We start from the raw sequence: 27781 nt of genomic DNA, 5'->3' as shown, positions 1-27781 counted from the left end.
CAGGACAGTGTGCAATATTGGGAATAGTGTGAGAGATTCGGAACAGTGTGAGAGATTGCAAACAGTGAAAGAAATCAGACTGTGTGAGATATTGGGACAGTGTCAGATATTGGGACAGTGTGTGAGATTGGATCAATGTGAGAGATCAGGACAGAGTCAGCATTGGGAACAGTGTGAGAGATTGGGAGCAGTGTGAAAGATCAGGACAGTGTGAGAGATCAGGGCAGTGTGAGAGATCGGGACAGTTGGGGAAATAGGGACCGTGTGATAAATCGTGTGTGAGGCTGGGGCAGTGTGTGTCAGACAGGGACAGTTGGCTTGGCCTGGACAGTGTGAGCATCCGGGAACAGTGTGAGAGATCGGGAACAGTGTGAAAGATCAGCAACAGTGTGAGAGATTGGAAACAATGAGAGAGATAATGACAGTTTATGATATTGGGAATCATGTTGTATATCAGAACAGTGAGGGAGATCGGGACAGTGTGATATCGAGAACGTTGTGAGAGATCAGCAACAGTGTGAAAAATCAGGACAGTGTGAGATATCGGGACAGTATGAGAGATCGGGTCAATGTGAGAGATCGGGTCAGTGTGAGAGATCAGGACAGTATCAGTGATCGGGAACTGTGTGAGAGATCAGGAACAGTGCGAGAAATCAGGACAGTGTGAGATATCGGGACAGTATGAGAGATCAGGTCAGTGTGGGAGATCGGGTCAGTGTGAGAGATAAGGACACTGTTAGAGATCGGGAACAGTGTCAGAAATCTACAACAATGTGAGAAATCAGAAACAGTGAGAGAGAGCATGACAGTGTGTGATATCGAGAATAGTGTGAGAGATTGGGAACAGGGTGAGAGATCATGAACAGTGTGAGAGATCAGGTGCAGTGTGAAAGATCAGGACAGTGAGAGAGATCAGGGTAGTGTGAGAGATCGGGACAGTTAAGAAAATAGGGACTGTGTGATAGATCGTGTGTGAGGCTGGGTCAGTGTCTGTCAGACAGGGACAGTTTGCTTGGTCAAGACAGTTTGAGAATCTGGGAATAGTGTGAGAGATCGGGAACAGTGTGAAAGATCAGCAACCGTGTGAGAGATTGCTTACAGTGTGAGAAATCAGGATAACGTGAGATAACGGGAACAGGGTGATGGAACAGGAATAGTGTGAGAGATCTGGAACAGTGTGAGTGATTAGGACAGTGTGAGACAATAGAAACAATGTCCACAAATCGGGAACATTGTGGGAGTTCGGGAAAATAATGAGAGAGCTCATGTGTGTCTAATATTGGGAACAGTGTGACGGATTGGGAAAGGTGTGAGAGATGGGGAAGAGTGTGAGGGATCAGAACAGTTTCAGAGATTGTAACTGTGTGGGAGAGATCAGGAAATTGTGAGAGTGTGGGACATTTTGAGCGATCAGGACAGTGAGTGCTTGGGACAGTCTGATAGATCAGGACAGGGTGAGAGATTGGGAAAGTGTGAGAGATGAGGACATTGTTGCAGATTGGGAAGAGTGTGAGAGATCAGGAACAGTTTGAGTGATTGGTTACAGTGTGAGAAGTCAGCATAGTGTGAGAGATCGGGGACAGTGTGCGAGATTAGGATAGTGTGAGATATCAGAAACAGTGTGAGAGATCTGGAACAGTGTGAGAGATCTTGGACAGTGTGAGAGATTGGAAACAATGAGAGAGATAATGACAGTGTATGATATTGGGAACCATGTTGTATATCAGAAAAGTGAGGGAGATCAGGACAGTGTGATATCGAGAACATTATGAGAGATCGGCAACAGTGTGAAAAATCAGGACAGTGTGAGATATCGGGACAGTATGAGAGATTGGGTCAATGTGAGAGATCGGTCAGTGTGAGAGATCAGGTCAGTGTCAGTGATCGGGAACTGTGTGAGAGATTGGGACAGTGTGAGAAATCGGGAACAGTGCGAAAAATCAGGACAGTGTGAGATATCGGGACAGTATGAGAGATAAGGACACTATTAGAGATCAGGAACAGTGTGAGAAATCAGGAATGTGTGAGACATCGGGGTCAGCGTGAGAGATCAGGACAGTGCTGGAGATTGGGAAGAAAGTGAGAGTTCAGGACCGTGCGTGATATCTGGAAAGTTTCAGAGATCGGGAACACTGTGAGAGATCTTGAATAGTGAGAGAAATCAGTCTCTATGAGATATTGGGACAGTGTGAGATGTTGGGACAGTGTGGACGATTGGGATAGTGTGAGAGATCAGGACAGTGTCAGCGATCGGAGACAGTCTGAGAGATCGGGACAGTGTGAGAGATCGGGAACAGTGTGAGAGATTGGGAACAGTGTAAAAGATCTGGACAGTGTGAGGGCGATTGGGAGAGTGTGAGAGATCAGGACAGTTAGAGAAATCGGGACAGTGTGATAAATCGTGTGTGAGGCTGGGGCAGTGTGTGTCAGACAGGAACAGTTTGCTTGATCAGGACAATTTGATAAATCGGGACTTTGTGAGACTTCGGGAACAGTGTGAGTGATCGGGAAGAGTATGTAAGATCGGGAAGAGTGTTAGATATCAGGAAAAGTGTGAGCAATCGGGTACAGTGTGAGAGATCATTTTTGTATGAGATATGGGGAACAGTGCGAGAGAACGGGAGTATTGTGAGATATCGGAAACAGTGTCTGAGATCGGGAACATTGTGAGAAATCTGGAACAGTGTGAGAGATCAGAAACAGTGAGAGGAACATGACAGTGTGCAATATCAGGAATAGTGCAAGAGATTGGGAACAGTGTGAGAGATTGTGAACAGTGAAGAAAATCAGACTATATGAGATATTGGGACGGTGTGAGATGTTGGGACAGTGTGGATGATCAGCTCAGTGTGAGAGACCAGAAAGTGTCAGCGATTGGGAACAGTCTGAGTGTGAGAGATCAGGACAGTTAGAGAAATCAGGACAGTGTGATACATCATGTGTGAGGCTGGGGCAGTGTGTGTCAGACAGGGACAGTTTGCTTGATCAGGACAATGTGGCACACCAGGACATTGTGAGAGATCGGGAAGAGTGTGAGAGATCGGGAAGAGTGTGAGAGATCGGGAAGTGTGTGAGAGATCGGGAAGAGTGTGAGAGATCGGGAAGAGTGTGAGAGATCGGGAAGAGTGTGAGAGATCGGGAAGAGTGTGAGAGATCGGGAAGAGTGTGAGAGATCGGAAAGAGTGTGAGAGATCGGGAAGAGTGTGAGAGATCGGGAAGAGTGTGAGAGTTTGGGAAGAGTGTGAAAGATCAGGAACAGTGTTAGATATTGGGAAAAGGGTGAGTGATTGGTTACAGTGTGAGAGATCAGGATTGTATGATCTATGGGGAACAGTGTGAGACAACAGGAGTAGTGTGAGATATAGGAAACAGTGTCAGAGATCTGGAACAGTGTCAGTGATCAGGAACAGTGTGGGAGATCGGGAGCACTGCAAAAAATCGGAACAATGTGAGAGAGATCAGGACAGTGTGAGACATCAGGGCAGTGTGAGAGATCGGGACAGTTAGGGAAATAGGACAGTGTGATAAATCGTGTGTAACGCTGGGGCAGTGTGTGTCAGACAGGGACAGTTTGCTTGGCCGGGACAGTGTGAGCATCCGGGAACAGTGTGAGAGATCAGCAACAGTGTGAGAGATTGCTTACAGTGTGAGAAATCAGGGTAACGTGAGATAACAGGAACAGTGTGATAGAACAGGAATAGTGTGAGAGATCTGGAACAGTGTGAGTGATTAGGACAGTGTGAGACAATAGAAACAATGTCCACAAATCGGGAACATTGTGAGAGTTCGGGAAACAAATGAGAGACCTCATGTGTGTCTAATATTGGGAATAGTGTGACAGATTGGGAAAGGTGTGAGAGATGGGGAAGAGTGTGAGGGATCAGAAAAGTTTCAGAGATCGTAACTGTGTGGCAGAGATCGGGAAATTGTGAGAGTGTGGGACATTATGAGCGATCAGGACAGTGAGAGCTTGGGACAGTCTGATAGATCAGGACAGGGTGAGAGATTTGGAAAGTGTGAGAGATGAGGACATTGTTGCAGATTGGGAAGAGTGTGAGAGATCAGGAACAGTGTGAGTGATTGGTTACAGTGTGAGATATCAAAAAACAGTGTGAGAGATTGGGAACAGTGTGAGAGATTAGGACAGTGTGAGCAATTGGAAACAATGAGAGAGATAATGATAGTGTATGATATTGGGAACCATGTTGCATATCAGAACAGTGAGGGAGATTGGGACAGTGTGATATCGAGAACATTGTGAGAGATCGGCAACAGTGTGAAAAATCAGGACAGTGTGAGAAATCAGGACAGTATGAGAGATCGGGTCAATGTGAGAGATCGGGTCAGTGTGAGAGATCAGGTCAGTGTCAGTGATCGGGAACTGTGTGAGAGATCGGGACAGTGTGAAAGATCAGGAACAGTGCGAGAAATCAGGACAGTGTGAGATATCGGGACAGTATGAGAGATCAGGTCAGTGTGAGAGATAAGGACACTGTTAGAGATTGGATCAGTGTGAGAAATCAGGACTGTGTGAGACATCAGGGTCAGCGTGAGAGATCAGGACAGTGTTGGAGATCGGGAAAAAAGTGAGAGTTCAGGACCGTGTGTGATATCAGGAAAGTTTCAGAGAGCGGGAACACTGTGAGAAATCGTGAACAGTGAGAGAAATCAGTCTGTATGAGGTATTGGGACAGTGTGAGATGTTGGGACAGTGTGGACGATTGGGATAGTGTGAGAGATCAGGACAGTGTCAGCGATTGGGGACAGTCTGAGAGATCGGGACTGTGTCAGAGATCGGGAACAGTGTGAGAGATCAGGAATAGTGTGAAAGATCTGGACAGTGTGAGGGTAATTGGGAGGGTGTGTGAGATCAGGGCAGTTAGAGAAATCGGGACAGTGTGATAAATCGTGTGTGAGGCTGGGGAACTGTGTGTCAGACAGGGACAGTTTGCTTGATCAGGACAATGTGATAGATCCGGACATTGTAAGATTTCCGGCACAGTGTGAGAGATTGGGAACAGTGTGATACATTGGATAGCATTTTAGAGATCGGGAACAGTGTGTTTGATTGGTTACAGTGTGAGAGATCAAGATTGTATGAGATATGCGGAACAGTGTGAGAGAACAGGAATAGTGTGAGATATCAGAAAAAGTGTCAGAAATCTACAACAATGTGAGAGATCGGAAACAGTGAGAGAGAACATGACAGTGTGTGATTTGGGAATAGTGTGAAAGATTGGGAACTGTGTGAGAGATCATGAACAGTGTGAGAGATCAGACTTCATGAGATATTGGGACAGTGTGAGATATCGGGACTGTGTATGAGATTGGGTCAGTGTGAGAGATCAGAACAGTGTCAGCGATTGGGAACAGTGTAAGAGATTGGGACAGTGTGAGAGATCAGGAACAGTATGAAAGAAGGGAAGCAGTCTGGAAGATCAGGACAGTGTGAGAGAGATCAGTTGAGAGATCGGGACAGTTAGAGAAATAAGGACAGTGTGATAAATCGTGTGTGAGGCTGGGGCAGTGTGTGTCGGACAGGGACAGTTTGCTTGATCAGGACAATGTGATAGATTGGGACATTGTGAGAGATCTGGAAACAGTGTGAGAGATCTGGAACAGTGTAAAAGATCAGGAACAGTGTGAGAGATTGGTTACAATGTGAGAAATCAGGATTGTGTGAGATAATGGGAACAGTGTGAGAGAACAGGAGTAGCGGGAGAGAGCTGGAACAGTGTGAGTGATTAGGAAAATGCGAGACAACAGGAACAATGTGAGAAATCGGGAATAGTGTGAGGGTTCGGAAAAAATGAGAGTGATCATGTGTGTGTAATATTGGGAACAACGTGACAGATTGAGAAAGGTGTGAGGGATGGGGAAGAGTATGACGGCTCAGGACAGTTTGAGAGATCATAACTGTGTGGGAGAGATCAGGAAATTCTGAGAGTTTTGGACATTATGAGTGATCAGGACAGTGAGAGCTTGGGACAGTCTGATAGATCGGGACAGGGTGAGAGATTGGGACAGTAGGAGAGATCAAGACATTGTTGGAGATTGGGAAGAGTGTGGGAGATCAGGAACAGTGTGAGAGATTGGTTATAGTGTGAGAGATTGGTTATAGTGTGAGAGATTGGTTATAGTGTGAGAAATCAGGATAGTGTGAGAGATTGGGAACAGTGTGAGATATTAGGACAGTGCGAGATATTAGAAACAGTGTGAGAGATCGGGAACAGTTTGAGATTTTGGAAACAGTGTGAGAGATTGGAAACAGTGAGAGGGATCAAGACAGTGTTTGATATTGGGAACCGCTTGAGACATCAGAACAGTGTGGGAGATCGGGACAGTGTGAGAGATAGGGAACAGTGTGTTAGATCTGGAAAAGTGTGACAAATATGGACAGTGTGAGATATTGGGATCGGTGAGAGAGGTTGGGACAGTGTCAGATATCGAGAACGTTTTGAGAGATCGGCAACAGTGTGAAAAATCAGGACAGTGTGAGATATCGGGACAGTGTGAGGTATCGGGACAATATGACACATCGGGGTCAGCGTGAGAGATCAGGACCGTGTTGGAGATTGTGAAGAGTGTAAGAGTTCAGGACCATGGGTGATATTGGGAACAGATTCAGAGATCAGGAACACTGTGAGAGATCGTGAACTGTGAGAGAATCAGACTGTGTGAGATATTGGGACAGGGTGAGATGTTGGGACAGTGTGGACAATTGGGACAGTGTGAGAGACCAGGACAGTGTCAGCGATTTGGAACAGTCTGAGTGACCGGGACAGTGTGAGAGATCGGGAACAGTGTGAGACATTGGGAACAGTGTGAAAGATCTGGACACTTTGAGAGAGATTGGGAGTGTGTGAGAGATTGGGACAGTTAGAGAAATCAGGACAACATGATAAACCGTGTGTCAGGCTGGGGCAGAGTGTGTCAGACAGGGACAGGTTGCTTGATCAGGACAATGTGATAAATCGGGACTTGGTGAGACTTCAGGAACAATGTGAGTAATCAGGAAGCGTATGAAAGATCAGGAAGAGTGTTAGATATTGAGAAAAGTGTGAGTGATCGGGTACAGTGTGAGAGATCATTTTTGTATGAGATATGGGGAACAGTGCGAGAGAACGGGAGTATTGTGAGATATCAGAAACAGTGTCAGAGATCTGGAACAGTGTGAGAAATCTGGAACAGTGTGAGAGATCAGAAACAGTGAGAGGAACAGGACAGTGTGCAATATCGGGAATAGTGTGAGAGATTGGGAACAGTGTGAGAGATCGTGAACAGTGAACAAAATCAGACTGTGTGAGATATTGGGACATTGTAAGATATCAGCACAGTGTGTGAGATTGGGTTAGTGTGAGTGTTCAGGACAGTGTCAGCGATCAGGAACAGTGTGAGAGATCTGGACAGTTAGAGAAATAGGGAAAGTGTGATAAATCATGTGTGAGGCTGGGGCAGTGTGTGTCAGACAGGGACAGTTTGCTTGATTGGGGCAATGTGAGAGATCAGGAACGGTGTGAGAGATCAGGAACGGTGTGAGAGATCAGGAACGGTGTGAGAGATCAGGAACGGTGTGAGAGATCAGGAACGGTGTGAGAGATCAGGAACAGTGTGAGAGATCAGGAACGATGTGAGAGATCAGGAACAGTGTGAAAGATCAGGAAAGGTGTGAGAGTTTGGTTACAGTGTGAGAAGTCTGGCTAATTTGAGATAATGGGAACAGTGTGAAGAACAGGAATAGTGGGAGAGATCTGGAACAGTGTGAGAGATTAGGACAGTGTGAGACAACGGAAACAATGTGAGAAATCAGGAGCAGTGTGAGAGTTCAGAAAAATTAGAGATCAAAAGTGTGACAGATATGGACAGTGTGAGAAATTGGGATCAGTGAGAGAGATCAGGACAGTGAGTGATATCGAGAACATTGGGAGAGATTGGCAAAAGTGTGAAAAATCAGGACAGTGTGAGATATGGGGACAGTGTGAGATATTGGGACAGTATGAGAGATTGGGTCACAGTGAGAGATAAGGACACTGTTAGAGATTGGTAACAGTGTGAGAAATTGGGACTGTGTGAGACATCGGGGTCAGCGTGAGAGATCAGGACAGTATTGGAGATTGCGAAGAGGGTGAGAGTTCAGGACCGTGCATGATATCGGGAACAGTTTCAGAGATTGGGAACACTGTGAGAGATCATGAACAGTGAGAGAAATCAGACTATATGAGATATTGGGACGGTGTGAGATGTTGGGACAGTGTGGATGATCAGCTCAGCGTGAGAGACCAGAAAAGTGTCAGTGATCGGGAACAGTCTGAGTGTGAGAGATCGGGACAGTTAGAGAAATCAGGACAGTGTGATACATCATGTGTGAGGCTGGGGCAGTGTGTGTCAGACAGGGACAGTTTGCTTGATCAGGACAATGTGGCACACCAGGACATTGTGAGAGATCGGGAAGAGTGTGAGAGATCGGGAAGAGTGTGAGAGATCGGGAAGAGTGTGAGAGATCGGGAAGAGTGTGAGAGTTTGGGAAGAGTGTGAGAGTTGTGGAAGAGTGTGAGAGATCGGGAAGAGTGTGAGAGATCGGAAAGAGTGTGAGAGATCGGGAAGAGTGTGAGAGATCGGGAAGAGTGTGAGAGATCGGGAAGAGTGTGAGAGATCGGGAAGAGTGTGAGAGATCGGGAAGAGTGTGAGAGATCGGGAAGAGTGTGAGAGATTGGAAAGAGTGTGAGAGATCGGGAAGAGTGTGAGAGATCGGGAAGAGTGTGAGAGATCGGGAAGAGTGTGAAAGATCAGGAACAGTGTTAGATATTGGGAAAAGGGTGAGTGATTGGTTACAGTGTGAAAGATCAGGATTGAATGAGATATGGGGAACAGTGCGAGAGAACAGGAGTAGTGTGAGATATAGGAAACAGTGTCAGAGATCTGGAACAGTGTCAGTGATCAGGAAGAGTGCGAGATATGGGGACAATGTGAAAGATCTGGAACAGTGCAAGAGATCGGGAGTACTGTAAAAAATCGGGACAATGTGAGAGAGATCAGGACAGTGTGACAGATCAGGAGAGTTAGAGAAATTGGGACAGTTAGATAAATCATGTGTGAGGCTGGGGCAGTGTGTGTCAGACTGGGGCAGTTTGCTTGATCATGACAATGTGGTAGATCGGGACATTGTGAGAGATCAGGAACATTGAGCGAGATTGGCAACAGTGTGAGAAATCACGACAGGGTGAGACATTGGGACAGTGTGAGATATCAGGACAGTATGAGAGGTCGGGTTAGTGTGAGAGATAAGGACATTATTAGAGATCGGTAGCAGTGTGAGAGATCGGGAAAGAGATGTAGATCAGGAAGAGTGTTTGAGATCAGGACAGTGTGTGATATTGGGAACAGTTTCAGAGATCGGGATCAGTGTGTGAGATCATGAACAATGATAGAAATCAGACTCTGTGAGACATTGAGACAGTGTGAGATGTCGGGACGGTGTGGGCGATCGGTTCAGTGTGAGAGATGAGGACATTGTCAGCGGTTGGGAACTATGTGAGAGATCGGGACAGTGTCAGAATCAGGAACAATGCAAGGCTGGGGCACAGTGTGTCAGACTGGGACAGTTTGCTTGACCAGGAAAATGTGATCGATCGGGACATTGTGAGAGTTCAGGAACAGTGTGAGAGATTGGGAAGAGTGTGAAAATCAGTAAGAGTGTTAGATATGGGGAAAAGTGTCAATGATGTGAGAGATCAGGATTGTATGAGCTATGGGTAACAGTGCAAGAGAACAGGAGCAATGTGAGATATCGGAAACAGTGTCAGAGATCTTGAACAGTGTGAGAAATCTGGAACAGTGTGAGAGATCAGAAACAGTGAGCGAGAACACGACAGTGTGAGATATCGGGAATAGTGTGAGTGATTGGGAATAGTGTGAGAGATTGTGAACAGTGAAAGAAATCAGACTGTGTGAGATATTGGGACATTTTGAGATATTGGGACCGTGTGTGAGATCGGGTTATTGTGAGAGTTGAGGACATTGTCAGCGATCAGGAACAGTGTGAGATATCGCGACAATGTGAGAGATCTGGAACAGTGCGAGAGATCAGGAGCAGTGTAAAAGATCGGGACAGTGAGAGAGAGTGATCAGTACAGTGTGACAGATCGGGACAGTTAGAGAAATCGGGACAGTGTGATAAATCGTGTTTGAGGCTGGGGCAGTGTGTGTCAGATTGGGGCAGTTTGCTTGATCACGACAATGTGGTAGATCGGGACATTGTGAGAGATCGGGAATAGTGAGAGAGATCGGCAACAGTGTGAGAGATCAGGAGAGTCTGAGACATCGGGACAGTGTGAGATATCAGCACAGTATTAGAGGTCGGGTCAGTGTGAGAGATAAGGACACTATTAGAGATCGGGAACAGTGTGAGAGATTGGGAAAGTGTTGGAGATCGGGAAGAGTGTTTGAGATCAGGACCAATGATAGAAACCAGACTGTGAGATATTGAGACAGTGTGAGATGTCGGGACAGTGTGGGTGATCGGTTCAGTGTGAGAGATGAGGACAGTGTCAGCGATCATGAACTGTGTGAGAGATCAGGACAGTGTGAGAGATCGGGAACAATGTGAGAAATCAGGAACAGTATGAAAAACCAGGACAGTGTGAGAGGGATTGGGACAGTGTGAGAGGTTGGGATAGTAAGAGAATTCGGGACAGTGTGATAAATCATGTGTTAGGCTAGGTCAGTTTGTGTCAGTTAGGGACAGTTTGCTTGATCAGGACAATGTGGTAGATCGGGACTTTGTGAGAGATCCGAAACAGTGTGAGAGATTGGGCACAGCTTGAAAGATCAGGAACAGTGTTTGAGATTGGTTTCAGTGTGAGAAATCAGGATAGTGTGAGATAACGGGAACAGTGTGAGAGAACAGGAATAGTGTGAGAGATCGGGAACAGCGTGAGCAATTCAGACAGTGTGAGATATTGGAAAAAATGTGAGAGATTGGGAATAGTGTGAGAGATCAGAAACTGTGAGAGAGATCAGGACAGTGTGTAATACTGGGCACAGTGTGAGAGATGGGGAACAGTGTTAGAAATGGGGAAGAGTGTGAGGGATCAGTAAAGTTTGAGAGATCATAACTGTGTGGGAGAGATTGGGACATTGTAAGAGTTTGGTACATTATGAGAGATCAGGACAGTCAAAGCTTGGGACAGTCTGATTGATCGGGACCGGGTGAGAGATTGGGACAGTGTGAGAGATCAGGGTCAGTGTGAGATATCGGGAACATTGTGAGAGATCGGGAATAGTTTGAGAAATCAGGACAGTGTGAGATATCGGGACAGTGTGAAATATCTGGACATTATGAGAGATCGGGTCAATGTGAGAGATCAGGACACTGTTAGGCATCGGGAACAGTGTGAGAGATCGGGACAGTGTGAGAGACAGGGAACAGTGTGAGAGATCGGGACAGTGTGAGATATTGGGAACAGTGAGAGGTCTCGGGAAATGTGTTAGATATCGGGAGAGTGTCAGAAATCAGGACAGTGTGAGAGATCAGGACAGTGTGAGATATTGGGAAATTACAAGATATCAGAACATTATGAGAGATCGGGTCAGTCTGAGAGATCAGCAAACTGTTAGAGATTGGGAACAGTGTGAGAGATTTGGTCAGTGTGAGAGATCGGGACAGTGTGAAAGATCAGGACACTGTTAGAGATTGGGAACAGTGAGAGAGATTGGGTCAGTGTGTGAGATCAGGACAGTGTTGGAGATCAGGTGGAGTTTGAGAGATCAGCACAGTGTGAGTTATCAGGAAGATTTTCAGAGATCGGGAACAGTGTGAGAAATCGGGACAGTGTGAGAAATCAGGACTGAATGAGATATTGTGACAGTGTGAGATATCGGGTCAATGTTGGAGATTGGGTCACTTTGAGAGATCAGAACAATGTCAGCGATTGGGAACAGGGTGAGAGATCGAGGACAGTGTGAAAGGTTGGGACAGCATGAGGGAGTTCGGGTCAGTATGAGAGATCGGGACAGTGTGAAAAAGTGTGTGTGATACTGTGGCAGTGTGTGTCAGACAGGGACAGTTTGCTTGATTAGGACGATGTGGTAAATTGGAACAGTGTGTGAGATTGGGAAAAGTGTGAGAGATCGGGAACTAGCTGAGAGATCAGTTACAGTGTGAGAAATCAGGATAGTGAGAGATATTGGCAACAGTGTTACAGAACAGGAATAGTGTGAGAGTTCTAGAACAGTGTGAGAGATTAGGACAGTGTGAGAGATTGGGAACAATGTGAGAGATTGGAAACAGTGAGAGAGATCAGGCCAGTGTGAGAGGTGGGAACAGTTTGACAGATCGGGACTCTGCGAGATTTGGACGGTGGGAATGACCTGTACCGTGTGAGGAACCTGTAACAGTGCAAGCGATAGGGAAAAGTGTGAGATATCGGCACATGTGTGAGAGCTCAGGACAGTGAGTGATATCGGGAGCAGTGTGAATGATCAGGAACAGTCTGAAAAAACAGGACAGTGTGGCATATCAGGACAGAATGAGAGATTGGGTCAGTTTGAAAGATCAGGACAGTGTGAGAGATTGGGACAGTGTGAAATATCAGGAGAGTGTGAGAGATCAGGTCAGTGTGAGAAATCAGGAATGTGTGAGATATTGTGACAGTGTGAGATATCGGGTCAGTGTGCTACATTGCGTCATTGTGAGAGATCAGGACAGTGTGAGGTATCGGGAAAGTGTGAGAATCAGGGCAGTGTGAGATATCGGGACAGTATGGGAGATCGGGTCAGTTGAGAGATCAGGACACTGTTAGAGATTGGGAACAGTATGACAGATCAGGACAGTATGAGATATCGGTGTCAGTATGAGAGATCAGGACAGTGTTAGAGATCAGGACATTGTGAGATATTGGGAACATTTTCAGAAATTGGGAACAGTGTGAGAGATCGGGAACAGTGAAAGAAATCAGGAAAGTTTAAGATATTGGGACAGTGTGAGATATTGGGACAGTGTGGGAGGTCGGGTCAGTGTGAGAGATCAGTACAGTGTTTGCAATCGGGAACAGTGTGAGAGATCAGTAAGAGTGTGAGAGATCAGGAACAGTGCAAGAGATCGGGATCAGTGTGAAAGGTCAGCACAGTGTGAGAGATTGCTCAAAGTGTGAGGAATGAGCATAGTGTGAGATAACGGGAACAATGTGAGAGATCGGGGACATTACGAGAGCTTGCAAACACTAAGAGAGATCAGGACAGTGTTTGATAATGGGGAAAGTGTGAGAGATCGGGAACAGGGTGAGAGATTGGGACATTATGAGTGATCAGGACAGTTAGAGCTTGGGACAGCATGATATATCGGGGCAGTGTGAGAGATAAGAACAGAATGAGATATCAGCAACGGTGTGAGAGGTCGGGAACAGTGAGAGTGATCTGGAAGAGTGTGAGAGATTGGAAACAGTGAGAGACATCAGGACAGTGTTTGATATTGAGAACCATGTGAGAGATCAGAATAGTGTGGGAGATCGGGACAGTGTGAGGGATAGGGAACAGTGTGTTAGATCAGGAAAAGTGTGACAGATATGGACAGTGTGAGACAGCGGGAACATTGTGAGAGATCGGCAACAGTGTGAGAAATGTGGACAGTGTGAGATATCGGGACAGTGTGAGTTATCGGGAACAGTGTGAGAGATTAGGACAGTGTGAGATATCGGAAACAGTATGAGAAATCAGGAACACTGTGAGAGATTGTGAACAGTGTGAGAGATTGGGAAGAGCATGCGACATCAGGACAGTTTGTGAGATCGTAAATGTATTGGAAAGATTGGGACAGTGTGTGAGTTTGGGACATTATGAGTGATCAGGGCAGTGAGAGCTTGGGATAGTCTGATAGATCAAGACAGTGTGAGAGATTGTGACAGTGTGAAAGATGGGAACAGTGTGGGAGATCAGGACAGTGTAAGAGATCTGGAAATAGTGTCACAGATCTGGATACTGTGAGATATTGGGAACAGTGAAAGGGCTCAGTAAAATTTTGAGATATCGGGAAGAGCGTGAGAGATCAGGACAGCATAAGATATCAGCAACATTGTGAGAGATTGGGAACAGTGTGAGAAATCAGGACAATGTGAGGTATTTTGACAGGGTGAGATATCGGGTCAATGTGGCCGATCGGGTCACTCTGAGAGATCAGGACAGTGTCAGCATTCAGGAACAGTGTGACAGATTGGACGGTGTGAGAGATCGGGTACAGAGTGATAGAGTGGGGACAGTGTGATCATTTGTGACAGTGTGAGAGAGATCGCGACAGTGTGATAGATTGGGAGCAGTGTGAGAGATTTGCTGAGTGTGAGAGATCGGGATATTGTGAGAGATCAGGACTCTGTTAGAGAGCGGGAAAAGTGTGAGAGATTGGATCAGTGTGTGAGATCAGGACAGTGTTGGAGATTGGGAAGAGTGTGAGAAATCAGGACTGTGTGAGATATTGTGACAGTGTGAGATATAGGGTCAGTTTGGGCGATTGGGTAACTGTGAGAGATCAGGACAGTGACGGTGTTTGGGAACAGTGTTAGAGATTGGGACAGTGTGAGAGATTGGGAACAGTGCGATAGATTGGGAACAGTGTTAAAGGTTGGGACAGGGTGAGAGAGATCAAGACAGTGTGAAAGATTGGGACAGTTAGAGAAATCTGGACAGTGTGATAAGTCGTGTGTGAGGCTGGGACTGTATGTGTCAGAGAGGGAGAGTTAGATTGAATGGGTCAATTTGGTAGATCGGAACATCGTGAGAGATCAGGAACAGTGTGAAAGATCAGGAACAGTGTGAAAGATCAGGAACAGCGTGAAAGATCAGGAAGAGTTTGAGAAATCAGGAGAGTGTGAGATACCGGGAACAGTGTGAGAGATTAGGACAGTATGAGATATCAGAAACAGTGTGAGAGATCTGGAACAGTGTGAGAGATTGGGAATAGTGTCAGATATTGGAAAAAGTGAGAGAGTTAAGGGAAGTTTGACATTGGAAAAAGTATGAGAGATCGGGAACAGTGTGAGAGTTCAGGAAGAGTGTGAGAGATCAGGACAGTTTGAGAGATCGGAACTGTGTGGGAGAGATTGGGACAGTGTGAGAGTTTGGGACATTATGAGCCATCAGGACAGTAAGAACTTGGGACAGCATGATATATCAGGACAGTGTGAGAGATCAAGACAGAGTGAGAGATCAGGAACAGTGTGGGAAATCAGGATAAGTGTGAGAGACCAGGACAGTGTTATGGATCGGGAATTATGTGGGAGATTGTGAGCACAATCTGTGAGAGATCGTGAAAAGTGCGAGTTATCAGGACAGTGTGAGAGGTCAGGAGAGTTTGAAAGATTGGGAAAGTGAGAACAATCGAAACAGTGTGTGAAATCGGGACAGTGTTTTTGAGGATGGGACAGTGTGTGTCAAAATGGGACAGTGTGGAAGATCAGAACATTGTGTTAGATCAGAAAAAGTGTGACAGATGTGGACAGTGTGAGATACCAGGAACAGTGAGAGAGATCAGGAAAAGTGTGAGATATCGGGAAGTGTGTGAGAGATCAGGACAGTGTGAGATATCAGGACAGTGTGAGATATAGTGACAGTATGAGAGACTGGGTAACTGTGAGAGATCAGGACACTGTTAGAGATCGGGAACAGTGTGAGAGATTGGGAAAGTGTGAGAGATCGTGTTCCGTGTGAGACATCAGGACAGTGTTGGAGATCAGGTAGAGTGTGAGAGATCAGGACAGTGTGAGATAATGGGGACATTTTCAGAGATCAGAAACGGTGTGAGAGATTGGGAACAGTGTGAGAAATCAGAACTGTGTGAGATATTGGGACAGTGTGCGATATTGGGACAATGTGGCAGATCGGGTCAGTGTGAGAGATCAGGACACTGTCAGTGATCGGGAACTGTGAGAGATCTGGACAATGTAAAAGTACAGGAACAGTGCAAGAGATCAGGAACAGTGTGAAAGATCAGGAGATTGTGAGAGAGATCGGGACAGTGTGAGAGATTGGAACAGCTGGAGAAATCGGGACAATGAGATAAATTGTATGTGAGGCTGTGGCAGTGTATGTCAGACAGGGACAGTTTGATCAGGAAAATGTGGTAGATCGGGACATTGTGAGAGATCAGGAACAGTGTGAGAGATCGGGAAGTGTGTGGAAAATTGGGAACAGTGTGAGAGATCTTGAAATGTGCGAGATAGAGGGACTTTTTGAGAGTTCCGGACAGTTTGAGAGATTGGGAAAATGAGAGCAATCAAAACAGTGTGTGAAATGAGGCCAGCGTTTGTGAGGCTGGGACAGTGTGTGTCAGAATGGGACAGTGTGGGAGATTATAACATTGTGAGAGATCGGGACAGTGTGAGGGATCAGGAAAATTGTGAGATGTCCGGACAGTATGAGCTATCAGGAACATTTTCAGCAATCGGGAACAGTGTGAGAGATCGGGAACAGTGTGATAAATCAGGACTGTTTGAGATATTGGGAAAGTGTGAGATATCAGGACAGTGTGAGAGATCAGGACAGTGTCAGTGAACGGGAACACTGTGAGTGATCAGGACAGTGTACGAGATTGGGAACCATGCAAAAGATCGGCACAATGTGAGAGATTGGTCACTGTGTGCGAAATCAGGATAGTGTGAGATATCGGGAACAGTGTGAGAGTAATGGAATAGTGTCTGAGTTCAGGAACAGTGTAAGAGATTAAGACAGTATGAAATATCGGAAACAGTGTGAGAGAACGGGAAATTTATGAAAGATTAGGACAGTGTGAGATATCGTAAAAAGTGTGAGAGATCGGGAACAGTGTGAGAGATTGCAAAGACTAAGGGAGATCAGGACAGAGTTTGATAATGGGAGAACTGTGAGAGATCAGGAACAGAGTATGAGATCTGGAAGAGTGTGAGAGAACAGGACAGTTTGAGAGATCGTAACTGTTTGGAGAGATCGGAACTCTGTGAGAGTTTGGGGCAGTATCAGCGATCATGACAGTGAGAACTTGGAACAGTCTGATAGATTGGGACAGTGTGAGAGATCGTGACAGTGTGAGAGATGGGAAGAGTGTGGGAGATCAGGATAGCGTAAGACATCCGGGAATAGTGTGACAGATCTGGACACTGAGATATTGGGAACAGTGAGAAGGCTCAGGAAAAGTGTGAGATATCCGGAAGAGTGTGAGAAATCAGGACAGTGTGAGAAATAAGGACAGTGTGAGAGATCAGGACAGTGTGAGTTATTGGGACATTGCGAGATATCAGGACAGTACGACAGATCGGGTCAGTGTGAGACATCAGTAAACTGTTAGAGATTGGAAACAGTGCGAGAAATTTGGTCAGTGTGAGAGTTCGGGACAGTGTGAGAGACCAGGATTCTGTTAGAGATCAGGAACAGTGTGAGAGATCGGGTCAGTGTGTGAGATCAGGACAGTGCTGAAGATCGGGAAGAGTGTGAGAGATCAGCACAGTGTGAGATATCAAGAACATTTTCAGAGATCGGGAAAAGTGTGAGAGATCAGGACAGTGTAAGAAATCAGGACTGTGTGAGATATTGTGACAGTGTGAGATATCAGGTCAATGTGGGCGATCAGGTCACTATGAGAAATCAGGACAGTGCCAGCGAGCGGGAACAGTGTGAGAGATTGGCACAGTGTGACAGATCAGGAAGAGTGCAAGAGATCAGGAACAGTGTGAAATGTTGGAACAGCGTCAGAGAGTTTGTGTCAGTGTGTGAGATCGGGACATTTAGAGAAATCAGGACCGTGTGAGAAATTGTGTGTGAGGCTGGGGCTGTGTGTGTCACAAAGGGACAGTTTGCTTGATCGGGACAATGTGGTAGATTGGTACATTGTGTGAGATCGGGAACCGTGTGAGAGATCGGGAACTTGCGGAGAGATTGGTTACAGTGTGAGAAATCAGGATCGTGAGAGATATCAGGAACAGTGTTATAGAACAGGAATATTGTTAGAGATCGAGAACAGTGTGAGAGATTAGGACAGTGTGAGATATCAGAAATAGTTTGAGTGATCAGGAACAGTGTGAGAGATCGGGACCATGTGAGAGATCGGGGTCAGTATGTGAGATCAGGACAATGTTGGAGATAGGGAATAGTGTGACAGATCAGGACAGTATGAGATATCAGGTACATTTTCAGTGAATGGGAACAGTGTGAGAGATAGAGAACAGTGTGAGAAATCAGGACTGTGTGAGATATTGGGACATTGTGAGATATCGGGAGAGTTTCGGAGATCGGGTCAGTTTGAGAGATCAGGATACTGTTAGCAATCATGAAAAGTATTAGAACAGGACAGCATGAGAGAACGGGAACAGTGTGATAATATAGGGACAGTGTGTGATAGATTGGGACAGTTAGAGAAATTGGGACAGTGTGATAAGTCGTGTGTGAGGTTGGGGTCGTGTGTGTCAGAATGGCACAGTTAGAATGAACGGGTTAATTTAGTAGATCAGAACATTGAGAGATCGAGAACAGTGTGAGAGATTGGGAACTGTGTGGGAGATTGGGAACAGTGTGACTTTTTGAGAGTTTGGGACAGTTTGAGAGATTGGGAAAGTGAGAGCAATTGAAACAGTGTGTGAAATCGGGACAGTGTTTTTGAGGATGGGACAGTGTGTGTCAGAGAGGGACAGTGTGGGAGATCAGAATAGTTTTGGAGTTCGGCACAACATGAGAGATTGGGAACAGTGTGTTAGATGAGGAAAAGTGTGACAGATGTGGACAGTGAGATATCAGGAACAGTGAGAGAGATCTAAAAAAGTGTGAGATATCGGGAAGAGTGGGAGCGATTAGGACTATGCCAGATATTGGGACAGTGTGAGATATGGGGACAGTATGAGAGATTGGGTCACTGTGTGAGATCAGGACACCGTTAGAGATCAGGAACAGTGTGAGAGATTGGGAAAGTTTGAGAGATTGTGTTCAGTATGAGACATCAGGACAGTGTTGGAGATCACGTAGACTGTGAGAGTTTAGCGCAGTGTAAAATATCGGGGACATTTTCAGAGCTCAGGAACAGTATGAGAGATCAGGAACAGTGTGAGAAATCAGGACTGTGTGAGATATTGCGCCAGTGCGAGAGATCAGCAAACTGTCAGCGATCGGGAACAGTGTATGAAATCGGGAACAGTGCAATAGATCAAAAGGAGTGACAACGATTGGGACAGTGTGAGAGAGATCAGAACATTGTGAGAGATTGTGAGAGTTACAGAAATCGGGACAACGTGATAAATCATGTGTGAGGCTGGGGCTGTGTGTGTCAGACAGGGTCAGTTTGATTGATCAGGACAATGTGGCAGATTGGGACATTGTGACAGATCAGGAACAGTGTGACAGATCAGGAACTGTGTGTGAGATTGGGAACAGTGTGAGAGATCTTGAAAAGTGTGAGATATCGGGACAGTTTGAGAGTTCGGGACAGTTTGAGAGATTGGGAAAGTGTGAGCAATCAAAACAGAGTGTGAAATCTGGACAGCATTTGTGAGGCTGGGACAGTGTGTGTCAGAAAGGGGCAGTGTGGGAGATCTGAACAGTGTTGGAGATTTGGACATTGTGAGAGATCGGGAAAAGTGTGAGATATCCGGAAGACTATGAGCGATCTGGCCAGTGTGAGATATCAGGAACTTTGGGAGAGTTTGGGAACAGTGTGAGAGATCAGCTCAGTGTGAGAGATCGGGGCCAGTGCGTGAGATCAGGTCAGTGTTGGAGATCGGGAAAAGTGTGAATGATCACGACATTGTGAGATATTGGGAACATTTTCAGAGGTGGGGAACAGTGTGAGGGAAAGGGAACGGTCTGAGAATTCAGGGTTGTGTGAGATATCGGGACAGTTTGGGAGATTGGGTAAGTGCGAGAGATCAGGACACTGTCAGTGATCGGGAACAGGGTTAGAGATCGGGACAGGGTGAGAAATCGGGAACAGTGCGAGAGATCAGGAACTGTGTGAATGATCAGGACTGTGTGAGAGCTTGGTTACAGTCTGAGAAATTAGGTTAGTGTGAGATATCGGGAAAAGTGTGAGAGAACAGGAATAGTGTGAGAGTTTAGGAACATTATGAGAGATTAGGTCACTATGAGATATCGGAAAGAGTATGAGACATGAGGAACAGCGTGAGAGATTGGAAACGGTGAGCGAGATCAGGACCGTGTTTGATAATGGAAACAGTGTGAGAGATCGTGAGCAATGTGAGTGTTCGGGAAGAGTGTGAGAGGTCAGGACAGTTTAAAAGATCATACTTGTGTGAAACAGATCGGACAGTTTGAGAAATAAGGAACCGTATGAGAGATCAGGAAAAGTATGAAAGGTTGGGACAGCGTGAGAGAGTTCGGGTCAGTGTGAGAGATCAAGACAGTTAGAGAAATCAGGACAGTGCGATAAATAGTGTGTGAGGCTCGGGCTGTGTGTGTCAGACAGGGACAGTTTGCTTCATCAGGACAATGTGGTAGATTGGTACATTGTGTAAGATCAGGAACAGAGTAAGAGATCGGGAACTTGCTGAGAGATCGGTTGCATTGTGAGAAATCAAGATAGTGAGAGATATCAGGAACAGTGTTATAGAACAGGAATGCTGTTAGAGATCGAGAACAGTGTGAGAGATTAGGACGGTGTGAGATATCAGAAACAGTGTGAGAGATCAAGAAATGTGTGAGAGATCAGGAAATGTATGAGAGATCGGGGTCAGTGTGTGAGATCAGGAAAGCATTGGAGATCAGGAACAGTGTGAGATATCAGGACAGTGTGAGATATCGGGAACATTTTCAGAGAACGGGAATAGTGTGAGAGATAGGAAACAGTGTGAGAAATCAGGACTGTGTGAGATATTGGGACGTTGTGAGATATCGGGAGAGGGTCGGAGATCAGGTCAGTGTGAGAGATCAGGACACTGTCAGCAATCGGGAACAGTATGAGATCAGGACAGTGTGAGAGATCTGGAACAGTCCAAGAGATCAGGAACAGTGTGAAAGATAGGGACAGTATGAGAGAGATCGAGACACTGTGATAGATTGGGACAGTTAGAGAAATCGGGACAGTGTGATAAGTCGTGTGTGAGGCTCGGACTGTGTGTGTTAGACAGCGACAGTTAGATTGACCGGGTAAATTTGGTAGATCAGAACATTGTGAGAGATCAGGAACAGTGTGAAAGAGCAGAAACAGTGTGAAAGATGGGGACGGTGTGAGAGAGAACGGGACAGTGCGAGAGATCGGGACAATGTGATAACTTGTGTATGAGGCTGGGGCAGTGTGTGTCAGACAGGGACAGTTAGATTGAACTGTTGGTAGATTTGGTAGATCAGAACATTGTGACAGATCAGGTAGAGTGTGAAAGATTGGGAACAGTGTGAAAGATCAGTGAGAGTGTGAGATATCAGGACTGTGTGAGATATTGTGACAGTGTGAGATATCAGGTCAGTGTGGGCGCTTGGGATACTTTTAGAGATGAGGACAGTGACAGCATTCGGGAACAGTGCTAGAGATTGGGACAGTGTGAGAGATTGGGAACAGTGTGAGAAATCAGCAGCGTGAGAGATACCGGGAACAGTGTGAGAGAACAGGAATAGTATGAAAGATCGGGAACAGTGTGAGAGATTAGGACATTATGAGATATTGGAAACAGTGTGAGAGATCGGGTACAGTATGAGACATTGGGAAGAGAGTGCGAGATCAGGACAATTCGAGAGATCAGAACTCTGTTGGAGAGATTGGAACAGTGTGAGACTTTGGGACATTATGAGCGATCAGGACAGAGAGAGCTTGGGACAGCATGATATATCGAGCTGGTGTGAGAGATCAGGACAGAGTGAGAGATTGGGAACAATGTGGGAGATCAGTACGGTGTAAGAGATCGGGATAAGTGTGAGAGACGAGGACATGGTTAGAGATTGTGATCTATGTGGGAGATTGTGAACCAAGTGAAAAGTGCGAGTTATCGGGAGAGTGTGAGAGGTCGGGAACAGTGTGTTAAATGTGGAAAAGTGTGACAGTTGTGGACAGTGTGAAATATTGGCAACATTGAGAGAGGTCAGGAAAAGTGTGAGAAATCAGGACTATGTGTGAAATTGGAACAGTGTGCAATATTGGGTCAGTGTGGCAGATCTGGTCAATGTGAGAGATCAGGACACCGTCAGCAATCAGGCACAGTGTCAGAGATCGGGACAGTGTAAGTGTGCAGGAACAGTGCAAGAGATGCGGAAAAGTGTGAAAGATGGGGACGGTGTGAGAGAGAACGGGACAGTGTAAGAGATTGGGACAGTTGGAGAGATCGGGACAATGTGATAAATCGTGTGTGAGATTGGGGCAATTTTTGTCAGACAGGGACAGTTAGATTGATCAGGACAATGTGGTAGATCGGAGCATTGTGACCGATCAAGTAGAGTGTGAAAGATCGGGAACAGTGTGAAAGCTCAGGAAGAGTGTGAGATATCAGGACTGTGTGAGATATTGTGAAAGTGTGAGATATCGGGTCAGTGTGGGTGATTGGGTTACTGTGAGAGATCAGGACAGTGACAGCATTCAGGAACAGTGTTAGAGATTGGGACAGTGTGAGAGATTGGGAACAGTGCGATAGATTGGGAACAGTATGAAAGGTTGGGACAGTGTGAGAGAGATTGAGACATTGTGAAAGATTGGGACAGTTAGAGAAATCGCGACAGTGTAATAAGTCGTGTGTGATGCTGGGACTGTATGTGTCAGACAGGGACGGTTGGATTGAACGTGTCAATTTGGTAGATCGGAACATTGTGAAAGATCAGGAACAGTGTGAAAGATCGGGTGCAGTGTGAAAGATCAGGAAGAATATGAGAAATCAGCAGAGTGTGAGATACCGGGAACAGTGTGAGAGTACAGGAATAGTTTGAGAGATCAGAATGTGTGAGAGATTAGGTCAGTATGAGATACCGGAAACTGTGCGAGAGATCTGGGACAGTGGGAGAGATTGAGAACAGTGTGAGTGATGGGAAACAGTGAGAGCGTTAAGAAAATTGTTTGACATTGGAAAAAGTATGAGAGATCGGGAACAGTGTGAGAGATCGGGAAGAGTGTGGGAGAGCAGGAACAGTATTAAAGATGGGGATGGTGTGAGAGAGAACGGGACAGTGTGAGAGATTGGGACAGTTGGAGAGATCGGGACAATGTGATAAATTGTGTATGAGGCTGGGGCAGTGTGTGTCAGACAGGGACAGTTAGATTGGACTGTTGGTACATTTGGTAGATCGGAACATTGTGACAGATCAGATAGAGTGTGAAAGATTGGGAAAAGTGTGAAACATCAGTGAGAGTGTGAAAAATCGGGAACAGTGTGAAAGCTCAGTGAGAGTGTGAGATATCAGGAGTATGTGAGATATTGTGACAGTGTGAGATATTGGGTCAGTGTGGGCGATTGGGTTACTGTGAGAGATCAGGACAGTGACAGCATTCGGGAACAGTGCTAGAGATTGGGACAATGTGAGAGATTGGGAACAGTGTGATAGATTGGGAACAGTATGAAAGGTTGGGACAGCGTGAGAGAGATTGAGACATTGTGAAAGATTGGGACAGTTAGAGAAATCGGGAGAGTGTGATAAGTCATGTGTTGTGCTGGGACTGTATGTGTCAGACAGGGACGGTTAGATTGAATGCGTCAATTTGGTAGATCGGAACATTGTGAGAGATCAGGAACAGTGTGAAAGATCGGGTACAGTGTGAAAGATCAGGAAGAATGTGAGATATCAGGACTGTGTGAGATATTGTGACAGTGTGAGATATCGGGTCAGTGTGGGCAATTGGGTTACTGTGAGAGATCAGGACAGTGACAGCATTTGGGAACAGTGCTAGAGATTGGGACAATGTGATAGATTGGGAACAGTATGAAAGGTTGGGTTAGCGTGAGAGAGATTGAGACATTGTGAAAGATTGGGACAGTTAGAGAAATCGGGAGAGTGTGATAAGTCGTGTGTGATGCTGGGACTGTATGTGTCAGAAAGGGACGGTTAGATTGAACGTGTCAATTTGGTAGATCGGAACATTGTGAGAGAGAAGGAACAGTGTGAAAGATCGGGTACAGTGTGAAAGATCAGGAAGAATGTGAGAAATCAGCAGAATGTGAGATACCGGGAACAGTGCGAGAGATCGGGAACAGCGTGAATGATCAGGACTGTGTGAGAGCTTGGTTACAGTCTGAGAAATTAGGTTAGTGTGAGATATTGGGAAAAGTGTGAGAGAACAGGAATAGTGTGAGAGATTAGGAACATTATGAGAGATTAGGACACTATGAGATATCGGTAAGAGTATGAGACATGAGGAACAGTGTGAGAGATTGGAAACAGTGAGCGAGATCAGGACTGTGTTTAAGAATGGAAACAGTGTGAGAGATCATGAGCAATGTGAGTGTTCGGGAAGAATGTGAGAGGTCAGGACAGTTTAAGAGATCGTACCTGTGTGAGACAGATCAGGACAGTTTGAGAAATAAGGAGCTGTATGAGATATTGGGAACAGTGTGAAAGGTTGGTACAGCATGAGAGAGATCAGGACAGTATGAGAGATCAAGACAGAGAAATCAGGACAGTGCGATAAATAGTGTGTGAGGCTCGGGCTGTGTGTGTCAGACAGGGACAGTTTGCTTGATCAGGACAATGTGGTAGATTGGTACATTGTGTAAGATCAAGAACAGAGTGAGAGATCGGGAACTTGCTGAGAGATCGGTTGCAGTGTGAGAAATCAAGATAGTGAGAGATCTCGGGAACAGTGTTATAGAACAGGAATGTTGTTAGGGATCGAGAACAGTGTGAGAGATCAGGACTGTGTGAGAGATCGGGGTCAGTGTGTGAGATCAGGAAAGCATTGGAGATCAGGAGGAGTGTGAGATATCAGGACAGTGAGATATCAGGAACATTTTCAGAGAATGGGAATAGTTTGAGAGATAGGGAACAGTGTGAGAAATCAGGACTGTGTGAGATATTGGGACATTGTGAGATATCGGGACAGTGTCGGAGATCGGGTCAATGTGAGAGATCAGGACACTGTCAGGAATTGGGAACAGTATGGGATCGGGACAGTGTGAGAGATCTGGAACAGTCCAAGAGATCAGGAACAGTGTGAAAGATAGGGACAGTATGAGAGAGATCGAGACACTGTGATAGATTGGGACAGTTCGAGAAATTGGGACAATGTGATAAGTCGTCTGTGAGGCGCGAACTGTGTGTATTAGACAGCGACAGTTAGATTGACCGGGTCAATTTGGTAGATCAGAACATTGTGAGAGATCAGGAACAGTGTGAAAGAGCGGGAACAGTGTGAAAGATGGGGACGGTGTGAGAGAGAACGGGACAGTGAGAGAGATCAGGACAATGTGATAAATTGTGTATGAGGCTGGGGCAGTGTGTGTCAGACAGGGACAGTTAGATTGAACTGTTGGTAGATTTGGTAGATCAGAACATTGTGACAGATCAGGTAGAGTGTGAAAGATTGGGAACAGTGTGAAAGATCAGTGAGAGTGTGAGATATCAGGACTGTGTGAGGTATTGTGACAGTGTAAGATATCAGGTCAGTGTGGGCGATTGGGATACTGTTAGAGATGAGGACAGTGACAGCATTCGGGAACAGTGCTAGAGATTGGGACAGTGTGAGAGATTGGGAACAGTGTGAGAAATCAGGACCGTGTGAGATACCGGGAACAGTGTGAGAGAACAGGAATAGTATGAGAGATCGGGAACAGTGTGAGAGATTAGGACATTATGAGATATCGGAAACAGTGTGAGAGATCGGGTACAGTATGAGACATTGGGAAGAGAGTGTGAGATCAGGACAATTTGAGAGATCAGAACTCTGTTGGAGAGATTGGAACAGTGTGAGACTTTGGGACATTATGAGCGATCAGGACAGAGAGAGCTTGGGACAGCATGATATATTGGGCCGGTGTGAGAGATCAGGACAGAGTGAGAGATTGGGAACAGTGTGGGAGATCAGTACAGTGTAAGAGATCGGGATAAGTGTGAGAGACGAGGACATGGTTAGAGATTGGGATCTATGTGGGAGATTGTGAACCAAGTGAGAGATTGTGAAACGTGCCAGTTATCGGGAGAGTGTGAGAGGTCGGGAACGGTTTGTTAGATGTGGAAAAGTGTGACAGATGTGGACAGTGTGAAATATTGGCAACATTGAGAGAGGTCAGGAAAAGTGTGAGAAATCAGGACTAAGTGTGAAATTGGAACTGTGTGCAATATTGGGTCGGTGTGGCAGATCTGGTCAGTGTGAGAGATCAGGACACCGTCAGCAATCAGGCACAGTTTCAGAGATCGGGACAGTGTAAGTGTGCAGGAACAGTGCAAGAGATGCGGAAAAGTGTGAAAGATGGGGATGGTGTGACAGAGAACGGGACAGTGTAAGAGATTGGGACAGTTGGAGAGATCGGGACAATGTGATAAATCGTGTGTGAGACTGGGGCAGTGTGTGTCAGACAGGGACAGTTAGATTGATCAGGACAATGTGGTAGATTGGAACATTGTGACCGATCAGGTAGAGTGTGAAAGATCGGGAACAGTGTGAAAGCTCAGGAAGAGTGTGAGATATCAGGACTGTGTGAGATATTGTGAAAGTGTGAGATATCTGGTCAGTGTGGGTGATTGGGTTACTGTGAGAGATCAGGACAGTGACAGCATTCAGGAACAGTGCTAGAGATTGGGACAGTGTGAGAGATTGGGAACAGTGCGATAGATTGGGAACAGTATGAAAGGTTGGGACAGTGTGAGAGAGATCGAGACATTGTGAAAGATTGGGACAGTTAGAGAAATCGGGAGAGTGTGATAAGTCGTGGGTGATGCTGGGACTCTATGTGTCAGACAGGGATGGTTAGATTGTAACGCATCAATTTGGTAGATCGGAACATTGTGAGAGAGAAGGAACAGTGTGAAAGATCGGGTACAGTGTGAAAGATCAGGAAGAATGTGAGAAATCAGCAGAATGTGAGATACCGGGAACAGTGCGAGAGATCGGGAACAGCGTGAATGATCAGGACTGTGTGAGAGCTTGGTTACAGTCTGAGAAATTAGGTTAGTGTGAGATATCGGGAAAAGTGTGAGAGAACAGGAATAGTGTGAGAGATTAGGAACATTATGAGAGATTAGGTCACTATGAGATATCGGAAAGAGTATGAGACATGAGGAACAGCGTGAGAGATTGGAAACAGTGAGCAAGATCAGGACCGTGTTTGATAATGGAAGCAGTGTGAGAGATCATGAGCAATGTGAGTGTGCGGGAAGAGTGTGAGAGGTCAGGACAGTTTAAGAGATCGTACCTGTGTGGGACAGATCAGGACAGTTTGAGAAATAAGGAGCTGTATGAGATATCGGGAACAGTGTGAAAGGTTGGGACAGCATGAGAGAGTTCAGGTCAGTGTGAGAGATCAAGACAGTTAGAGAAATCAGTACAGTGCGATAAATAGTGTGTGAGGCTGGGGCTGTGTGTGTCAGACAGGGACAGTTTGCTTGATCAGGACAATGTAGTAGATTGGTACATTGTGTAAGATCAAGAACAGAGTGAGAGATCGGGAACTTGCTGATTGATCGGTTGCAGTGTGAGAAATCAAGATAGTGAGAGATATCGGGAACAGTGTTATAGAACAGGAATGTTGTTAGAGATCGAGAACAGTGTGAGAGATTAGGTCTGTGTAAGATATCAGAAGCAGTGTGAGAGATCAGGAAATGTGAGAGAGATCAGGACTGTGTGAGAGATCGGGGTCAGTGTGTGAGATCAGGACAGCATTGGAGATCAGGAACAGTTTGAGGGTCAGGACAG

Source organism: Carcharodon carcharias, chromosome 26, assembly GCF_017639515.1.
Source record: "Carcharodon carcharias isolate sCarCar2 chromosome 26, sCarCar2.pri, whole genome shotgun sequence".
NCBI lineage: Eukaryota > Metazoa > Chordata > Chondrichthyes > Lamniformes > Lamnidae > Carcharodon > Carcharodon carcharias.
Note: the sequence above shows the minus strand (reverse complement) of the source record.